This window comes from Pongo pygmaeus, chromosome 13 (genome assembly GCF_028885625.2).
Source record: "Pongo pygmaeus isolate AG05252 chromosome 13, NHGRI_mPonPyg2-v2.0_pri, whole genome shotgun sequence".
Classification (NCBI taxonomy): Eukaryota; Metazoa; Chordata; class Mammalia; order Primates; family Hominidae; genus Pongo; species Pongo pygmaeus.
Genome location: NC_072386.2, coordinates 52,909,296 through 52,919,451, shown reverse-complemented (window position 1 = coordinate 52,919,451; position 10,156 = coordinate 52,909,296). Strand labels below are relative to the sequence as shown.

The window sequence follows — 10,156 nt, the reverse complement described above, 5'->3', positions numbered from 1 at the left end:
GCATAAGAGATTGGCATTTCATGTCCCAGCTTAGAGGACTTCCACTTGAAACAGAACAATTGGTTTGAAGCACAGTATCTAGATCCTTTCTCCAAAGAGAAAGAAAATTGCCCATTCAACCAGCAATTATCTCTAATTAAGGAATGGAAGCACAAGTTTTCAGTAGTATCACTACCTGGCAGTCTGCATGCAATCAAGCAAGGCAAGGTTCCTATATCCACAGGATTTTTTTCTTGACGAGAAAAAAAAAAATTAGGATAATTAAGCAAGTTGTAGCAATCATTTTTTACGATCAAAAAGACAGCAACAGATTTAATTAATTCTTTGGTAGATGCAGAAAGTAGTATTTATGCTTTTCTAAAGGCCAGTATTCACCATGGACTAACAGCAAAATGTTTCAATACCATCTCAGCAGAGTTTGTATTTGATTTCACAGTATTCTGTAAAGTGTCAGGCATTTTAGAGATATCGCTAACAGAAAGGTTATGCTTTCTAAATACAGTCACACAACTACTTCGTACCTATGATATAATTAGACTGTGACACTCTTGAGGACATCTAAACTTCAACCTGTTTAAAAATATAAATCCCTATGAATGCTCAAAGAAAATATGCTTCAGGCAATTTATCTGCAGTAAAATGATTTAACTATGGGACAATCATGTTCAGTTCTTCATATCTTTAATATAAAGTTTACCATTTAAAATGATTTCATTGCTTAGGGGGAAAGCTATACTCTATTGATTAGTATAAGATTTTTTAAAATCTTGTTTGTTTCTTCTTCAGAGAAATGGTAGAGCTTTTAAAATAAAAAGTGCATTTATTTCTTTATAACATTAATATCTGTTACTATAAATAACTTGAAAAATCTTCCAAAGTGTCAACACCTGAAGTCAATTGTGTGTTTCCTTTCAGGTATTTTTTTTTTCAAGAGAATTAAATCGTTTATTGATTACACATGATAATGGATGGTACATAAGCTTCATTCCCATCTATAATTTTATTGGATACCATTATTCAATTTAGATACATTGCATAGGATATGCCAACAATCATTTTAATAACCAATAATTCCATGATTTTGCTTTGGTAATCCCTTTTAATGGTGATCTTCAGGTCACAACAGTAACCATCAGTTCAACCACGCCAAGGTTTCTGAAGACAATGGTTTCTCCACCCAAGCAGGTTGTATATAAATTCCAAACAGAACCTGGCATCACCTTAAAGGAACTCTAACTTCACACTGTTGGGGAAATTTACCAAGATGGCTTCAGACTAGACCAACTTTACACAGCACATTAAAAAAAAAAAGACATTTATTCAGCGTCCCAATCAGGCTATTATATTTAGCAATCAACAGCATGGGTGAAAAAAAAATCTACATTAAAACCCTTTGTTGGAATGACTTACACTTTCCACAGAACAGAAACTAAAATAACCTGTTACACAATTAGTCACAAATACAGTCCTCGAGTTTTTTGCCCACACACATGAGTATTTGTCTAAAACATGTCTGCTTTGTAGCAGCTGGGCCCTGCCACCACTGTGCTTGGCTGAGTTCACAAATCTGTTGTAACCTGTAGCTTCCCTGTCACTTCTCTGGCTCTCCTCTCCTGCTAAGCTTTGTTTCCTAATTAAAATCTTCTGCCACTGCCATAGCTACTGCTGCTACTGGAACCACCATAGCCACCTTGGTTTTGTGGTTTGGCAGAGTATTGGCCTCCACCACCATAGGGGACAGAGCTTCTGCCTCCAAAGTTTCCTCCCTTCAGGGGTCCAAAATTTGGAGACTGATTGTTGTAATTGTCAAAATCACTGTAGCTTCCACCACCTCCAAAATTGCTTCCATCATTACCAAATCCATTGTAGTCATCCCCACTGCCACCGTATTCACCACCACCACAGCTGCCACCAAAGCCACCACGACCATGGAAGTTTCCTCCGTGACCTAAGGTGTCATTCCCGCTGAAACCACCTCCATGACCACCACCAAAGTTTCCAGAACCACTCTTGCTTTGACAGGGCTTTCCTAGCTTCACAGTTGTGGCCATTCGCGGTATGCTATTTCTGAATGACAGTCTTATCCATGGAGTCATGGTTGTCAAAGGTTACAAAGACAAAGCCCCTTTTCTTGCCAATGCCTCGGTCAGTCATGATTTGAATCACTTCAATTTTTTCCATACTGTTCAAAATGATCTCTTAGTGATGTTCTTCAGTGTCTTCTTTAATGCCACCAACAAATATATTTTTCACAGTTAACTGGGCACCTGGTCTTTGAGAATTTTCTCTTGAGACAACTCTCTTTGCTTCTACAACTCTTTTTTTTTTTCTTCTTCAGACAGAGTCTTGCTCTTTCGCCCAGGCTGGAGTGCAGTGGCGCCATCTGGGCTCACTGCAAGCTCCGCCTCTCGGGTTCCCGCCATTCTCCCGCCTCAGCCTCCTGAGTCGCTGGGACTACAGGTGCCCGCCACAACACCCGGCTAATTTTTTGTATTTTTAGTAGAGACGGGTTTCACCATGTTAGCCAGGATGGTCTCGATCTCCTGACCTCGTGATCCGCCTGCCTCAGCCTCCCAAAGTGCTGGGATTACTGGCGTGAGGTTCTACAACTCTTCCATCTACCTTGTGTGGCCTTGCATTCATGGCTGCATCCACCTCCTCCACACTGGCACACATGACAAATCCACAGGCCCTGGAGGGCTTGGTGTTTGGATCTCTCATTACCACACAGTCGGTGAGCGTTCCCCATTGCTCAAAATGGCTCCTCAGGCTCTCATTGGTTGTTTCAAAGCTCAACCCTCCAATGAAGAGCTTCCTCAGCTGTTTGGGCTCTTTGGAGATTCTGACTTAGACATGACCGGCAGGGAGAAGAGAGACTTTAACCATGCTTCCTTGGTGGCCTCCACAGACAGGTAGGGTTTTTTTGTTTTGTTTTGTTTTGGTGAATAGTTTTCCCAACATTTTATTGTAAACATTATCAAATATACTGAATAATTGAAATAATCAGAAACAACAAATTTCCATATATCCACCATCTTTTTTTTTTTTTTTTTTTTTTTTGAGACAGAGTTTCCCTCTGTTGCCCAGGCTGGAGAGCAATGGGGAATGGGGGGGATCTCAGCTCACTGCAACCTCTGTCTCTTGGGTTCAACCGATTCTCATGCTTCAGCCTCCCACGTAGCTGAGATTATGTGCACTGTGCACCATCACATCCGGCTAATTTTTGTATTTTTAGTAGAGATGGGGTTTCACCATGTTGGCCAGGCTGATCTTGAACTCCTGGCCTCATGTGATCTGCCCACCTTGGCCTCTCAAAGTGCTGGGATTACAGGCGTGAGCTACCACATTCAGCCACTACCATCTAGATTCTACAATTAGCAATTAATTTGCTTTATTATATATTTATTCAACCATCTATTTGTTGATCCCTCTGTCCATCCATTAATCCATCTTTTTTTTTGAGGCATTTCAAGGTAGGTTGTAGATATCAACATACTTCATTCAATACTTCAGCATGCATATCATTTTTTAGAGTTTAATGTCATGTATATGAGTTTTTCTTGGTAAGATTTTATGTATAGTAGATGCACAATCTTTATTTTATTTATTTATTTATTTTTGGAGACAGATCTCTGTCACCCAGGCTGGAGTGCAGTGGTGCTATCATGGCTCACTGAAGTCTCAACTTCCCAGGCTAAAGTAATCTTCCCACCTCAGCCTCCCGAGTAGCTATGTCTATAGGTGCATGCCACTAGGCCTAGCTAATTCTTAAAATTTTTTTGTAGAGACAGGGTCTCACAATTTTGTCCAGGCTGGTCTCAAACTCCTGGCCTCAAGTTATCCTCCCACCTTAGCCTCCCAAGTAGCTTAGATTACTGACATAAGCCACCATGCCCAGCTCTGATGCACAATCTTAAGTATACCATTCAGTGAATTTTGACAAATGCATATACTTATATAATCCAAACTCCTATCAAGATACAGAATATTTATGTCTTCCCAGAAAGTTCACTTACATTCCTTCCTAGAAAATCCCCACATATCCATCCCTCAAAAGGCAACCACTACTCTCACATTTTTTAACATGGCTTAATGTAGTACAGCGTGTAAGAGTTTCAGTGTTGCATCACCTCATTGACATTGGTGTTGCCAATCTTTTCATTTTAGACATTCTGATATATTTATAGTAATATATCTTTGACTAATGATTTTGAGCATTTATTTGTGTGTTCATACCATTCTTATATCTTTCTTTGTGAAATATTGGTCTAAATCTTTTGCCCATTTTAAACTGGGTTGTCTTTTTCTCTTTTCCCTATTTTTGAGTTGGGATATTATTTTGTAGCCCAGGCTGGAGTGCAGTGGCACCATCATAGCTCTCTGCAGCTCAAACTCCTGGGCTCATGCTATCATCCCACCCTAGCCTCCCAGTTCCTGAGATTATGGGTGTGAGCCACTGCACCCTGATGTCTCTTTATTATTGAGTTGTATTTTTATTTTGGATAATAGTCCTTTCTCAAATATATGTATTTGCACCTTTTTCCCAGCCTGTGGCTTACTGATTCACTTTCTTAGCACTGTCTTTTGGTGCAGAATATTGGCTCATCCAGTTATGCAAATCTTTCAAGTATTGACACATTTCATTATGCAAAATTAAAATAACATTCTTTTTTTAAATTTTATTATTATTATTCTTTAAGTTTTAGAGTACACGTGCACAATGTGCAGGTTTGTTACGTGTGTATACATGGGCCATGTTGCTGTGCTGCACCCATTAACTCGTCATTTAGCTCCCCACTCCCCCTACCCCACAACAGGCCCCGGTGTGTGATGTTCCCCTTCCTGTGTCCATGTGTTCTCATTGTTCAATTCCCACCTATGAGTGAGAACATGTGGTGTTTGGTTTTTTGTCCTTGCGATAGTTTGCTGAGAATGATGGTTTCCAGCTTCATCCATGTCCCTACAAAGGACATGAACTCGTCCTTTTTTACGGCTGCATAGTATTCCATGGTGTATATGTGCCACATTTTCTTAATCCAGTCTATCATTGTTGGACATTTGGGTTGGTTCCAAGTCTTTGTTATTGTGAATAGTGCCTCAATAAACATACGTGTGCATGTGTCTTTATAGCAGCATGATTTATAGTCCTTTGGGTATATACCCAGTAATGGGATGGCTGGGTCAAATGGTATTTCTAGTACTAGATCCCTGAGGAATCGCCACACTGACTTCCACAGTGGTTGAACTAGTTTACAGTCCCACCAGCAGTGTAAAAGCGTTCCTGTTTCTCCACATCCTCTCCAGCACCTGTTGTTTCCTGACTTTTTAATGATCACCATTCTAACTGGTGGGAGATGGTATCTCATTGTGGTTTTGATTTGCATTTCTCTGATGGCCAGTGATGATGAGCATTTTTTCATGTGTTTTTTGGCTGCATAAATGTCTTCTTTTGAGAAGTGTCTGTTCATTTCCTTCGCCCACTTTTTGATGGGGTTGTTTGTTTTTTTCTTGTAAATTTGTTTGAGTTCATTGTAGATTCTGGATATTAGCCCTTTGTCAGATGAGTAGGTTGCAAAAATTTTCTCCCATTCTGTAAGTTGCCTGTTCACTCTGATGGTAGTTTCTTTTGCTGTGCAGAAGCTCTTTAGTTTAATGAGATCTAACTTGTCAATTTTGGCTTTTGTTGCCATTGCTTTTGGTGTTTTAGACATGAAGTCCTTGCCCATGCCTATGTCCTGAATGGTATTGCCTAGGTTTTCTTCTAGAGTTTTTATGGTTTTAGGTCTAACATTTAAGTATTTAATCCATCTTGAATTAATTTTTGTATAAGGTGTAAGGAAGGGATCCAGTTTCAGCTTTCTACATATGGCTAGCCAGTTTTCCCAGCACCATTTATTAAATAGGGAATCTTTTCCCCATTGCTTGTTTTTGTCAGGTTTGTCAAATATCAGATAGTTGTGGATGTGTGGCATTATTTCTGAGGGCTCTGTTCTGTTCCATTGATCTATATCTCTGTTTTGGTACCAGTACCATGCTGTTTTGGTTACTGCAGCCTTGTAGTATAGTTTGAAGTCAGGTAGCGTGATGCCCCCAGCTTTGTTCTTTTGGCTTAGGATTGTCTTGGCAATGCAGGCTCTTTTTTGGTTCCATATGAACTTTAAAGTAGTTTTTTCCAATTCTGTGAAGAAAGTCATTGTTAGCTTGATGGGGATGACATTGAATCTATAAATGATCTTGGGCAGTATGGCCATTTTCACGATATTGATTCTTCCTACCCATGAGCATGGAATGTTCTTCCATTTGTTTGTATCCTCTTTTATTTCATTGAGCAGTGGTTTGTAGCTCTCCTTGAAGAGATCCTTCACATCCCTTGTAAGTTGTATTCCTAGGTATTTTATTCTCTTTGAAGCAATTGTGAATGGGAGTTCACTCCCATTTGGCTCTCTGTTTGTCTGTTATTGGTGTATAAGAATGCTTGTGATTTTTGCACATTGATTTTGTATCCTGAGACTTTGCTGAAGTTGCTTATCAGCTTAAGGAGATTTTGGGCTGAGATGATGGGGTTTTCTAGATATACAATCATGTCACCTGCAAACAGGGACAATTTAACTTCCTCTTTTCCTAATTGAATACCCTTTATTTCCTTCTCCTGCCTAATTGCCCTGGCCAGAACTTCCAACACTATGTTAAATAGGAGTGGTGAGAGAGGGCATCCCTGTCTTGTGCCCTCTTGTGCCCTCAAAGGGAATGCTTCCAGTTTTTGTCCATTCAGTATGATATTGGCTGTGGGTTTGTGATAGATAGCTTTTATTATTTTGAGATATGTCCCATCGATACCGAATTTATTGAGAGTTTTTAGCATGAAGGGCTGTTGAATTTTGTCAAAGGCCTTTTCTGCCTCTATTGAGATAATCATGTGGTTTTTGTCTTTGGTTCTGTTTACATGCTGGATTACATTTATTGATTTTCATATGTTGATGCAGCCTTGCATCCAAGGGATAAAGCCCACTTGATCATGGTGGATAAGCTTTTTGATGTGCTGCTGGATTCGGTTTGCCAGTATTTTATTGAGGATTTTTGCATCAATGTTCATCAAGGATGTTGGTCTAAAATTCTCTTTTTTTGTTGTGTCTCTGCCAGGCTTTGGTATCAGGATGATGCTGGCCTCATAAAATGAGTTAGGGAGGATTCCCTTTTTCTATTGATTGGAATAGTTTTAGAAGGAATGGTACCAGCTCCTCCTTGTACCTCTGGTAGAATTCGGCTGTGAATCCCTCTGGTCCTGGACTTTTTTGGTTGGTAAGCTATTAAATTATTGCCTGAATTTCAGATCCTGTTATTGGCCTATTCAGAGATTCAACTTCTTCCTGGTTTAGTCTTGGGAGGGTGTATGTGTTGAGGAATTTATCCATTTCTTCTAGATTTTCTAGTTTATTTGCATAGAGGTGTTTATTGTACTCTCTGATGGTAGTTTGTATTTCTGTGGGATCGGTGGTGATATCCCCTTTATCATTTTTTATTGTGTCTATTTGATTCTTCTCTCTTTTCTTCTTTATTAGTCTTGCTAGCAGTCTAATAATTTTGTTGATCTTTTCAAAAAACCAGCTCCTGGATTCATTGATTTTTTGAAGGATTTTTTGTATCTCTATTTCCTTCAGTTCTGCTCTGATCTTAGTTATTTCTTGCCTTCTGCTAGCTTTTGAATGTGTTTGCTCTTGCTTCTCTAGTTCTTTTAATTGTGATGTTAGAGTGTCAATTTTAGATCTTTCCTGCTTTCTCTTGTGGGCATTTAGTGCTATAAATTTCCCTCTACACACTGCTTTGAATGTGTCCCAGAGATTCTGGTATGTTGTGTCTTTGTTCTTGTTGGTTTCAAAGAACATCTTTATTTCTGCCTTCATTTCATTATGTACCCAGTAGTCATTCAGGAGCAGGTTGTTCAGTTTCCATGTAGTTGAGTGGTTTTCAGTGAGTTTCTTAATCCCGAGTTGTAGTTTGATTGCACTGTGGTCTGAGAGACAGTTTGTTATAATGTCTGTTCCTTTACATTTGCTGAGGAGTGCTTTACTTCCAACTATGTGGTCAATTTTGGAATAGGTGTAGTGTGGTGCTGAAAAGAATGTATATTCTGTTGATTTGGGGTGGAGAGTTCTGTAGATGTCTATCAGGTCCGCTTGGTGCAGAGCTGAGTTCAATTACTGGATATCCTTGTTAACTTTCTGTCTCGTTGATCTGTCTAACGTTGACAGTGGGGTGTTAAAGTCTCCCATTATTATTGTGTGGGAGTCTAAGTCTCTTTGTAGGTCACTAAGGACTTGCTTTATGAATCTGGGTGCTCCTGTATTGGGTGCATATATATTTAGGATAGTTAGCTCTTCTTGTTGAATTGATCCCTTTACCATTATGTAATGGTCTTTTTTGTCTGTTTTGATCTTTGTTGGTTTAAAGTCTGTTTTATCCGAGACTAGGATTGCGACCTCTGCCTTTTTTTGCTTTCCATTTGCTTGGTAGATCTTCCTCCATCCCTTTATTTTGAGCCTATGTGTGTCTCTGACCATGAGATGGGTTTCCTGAATACAGCACACTGATGGTTCTTGACTCTTTATCCAATTTGCCCGTCTGTGTCTTTTAATTGGAGCATTTAGCCCATTTACATTTAAGGTTAATATTGTTATGTGTGAATTTGATCCTGTCATTACGATGTTAGCTGGTTATTTTGCTTATTAGTTGATGCAGTTTCTTCCTAGCCTCGATGGTCTTTACAATTTGGCATGTTTTTGCAGTGGCTAGTACTGGTTGTTCCTTTCCATGTTTAGTGCTTCCTTCAGGAGCTGTTTTAGGGCAGGCCTGGTAATGACAAAATCTCTCAGCATTTGCTTCTCTGTAACGTATCTTATTTCTCCTTCACTTATGAAGCTTAGTTTGGCTGGATATGAAATTCTGGGTTGAAAATTCTTTTCTTTAAGAATATTGAGTATTGTCCCCCACTGTCTTCTGGCTTGTAGAGTTTCTGCTGAGAGATCAGCTGTTAGTCTGATGGACTTCCCTTTGTGGGTAACCTGACCTTTCTCTCTGGCTGCCCTTAACATTTTTTTCCTTCATTTCAACTTTGGTGAATCTGACAATTATGTGTCTTGGAGTTGCTCTTCTTGAGGAGTATCTTTGTGGCATTCTGTGTATTTCCTGAATTTGGATGTTGGCCTGCCTTGCTAGACTGGGGAAGTTCTCCTGGATAATATCCTGCAGAGTGTTTTCCAGTTTGGTTCCATTCTCCCTGTCACTTTCAGGTACACCAATCAGACGTAGATTTTGTCTTTTCACATAGTCCCGTATTTCTTGGAGGCTTTGTTCGTTTCTTTTTATTCTTTTTTCTCTAAACTTCTCTTCTCACTTCATTTCATACATTTCGTCTTCCATCACTGATACCCTTTCTTCCAGTTGATCGCATCGGCTACTGAGGCTTGTGCATTCATCACGTAGTTCTCATGCCATGGTTTTCAGCTCCATCAGTCCTTTAACGACTTCTCTGCATTGTTTATTCTAGTTAGCCATTTGTCTAATTTTTTTTCAAGGTTCTTAACTTTTTGGCCTTTGGTTCTAACTTCCTCCTTTAGCTTGGAGTAGTTTGATCTTCTGAAGCCTTCTTCTCTCAACTCATCAAAGTCATTCTCCGTCCAGCTTTGTTTTGTTGCTGGTGAGGAGCTGCATTCCTTTGGAGGAGAGGCACTCTGATTTTTAGAGTTTCCAGTTTTTCTGCTCTGTTTTTTCCCCATCTTTGTGGTTTTATCTACCTTTGGTCTTTGATGATGGTGACGTACAGATAGGTTTTTGGTGTGGATGTCCTTTCTGTTTGTTAGTTTTCCCTCTAACAGTCAGGACCCTCAGCTGCAGTTCTGTTGGAGTTTGCTGGAGGTCCACTCCAGACCCTGTTTGCCTGGGTATCAGCAGCAGTGGCTGCAGAACAGTGGTTATTGGTGAACCGCAAATGCTACTGCCTGATTGTTCCTCTGGAAGTTTTGTCTCAGAGGAGTACCTGGCCGTGTGAGGTGTCAGGCCGCCCCTACTGGGGGGTGCCTCCCATTTAGGCTACTCGGGGGTCAGGGACCCACTTGAGGAGGCAGTCTGCTCGTTCTCAGATCTCAAGCTGCGTGCTGGG

At 40.0% G+C, this 10,156-nt stretch overlaps 1 pseudogene; it reads right to left on the bottom strand.

Moving 5' to 3' along the window:
* Window positions 1-1,522: 1,522 nt before the first annotated feature.
* On the bottom strand, window positions 1,523-2,855 carry LOC129043695 (heterogeneous nuclear ribonucleoprotein A1-like; annotated as a pseudogene).
* Window positions 2,856-10,156: the final 7,301 nt, after the last annotated feature.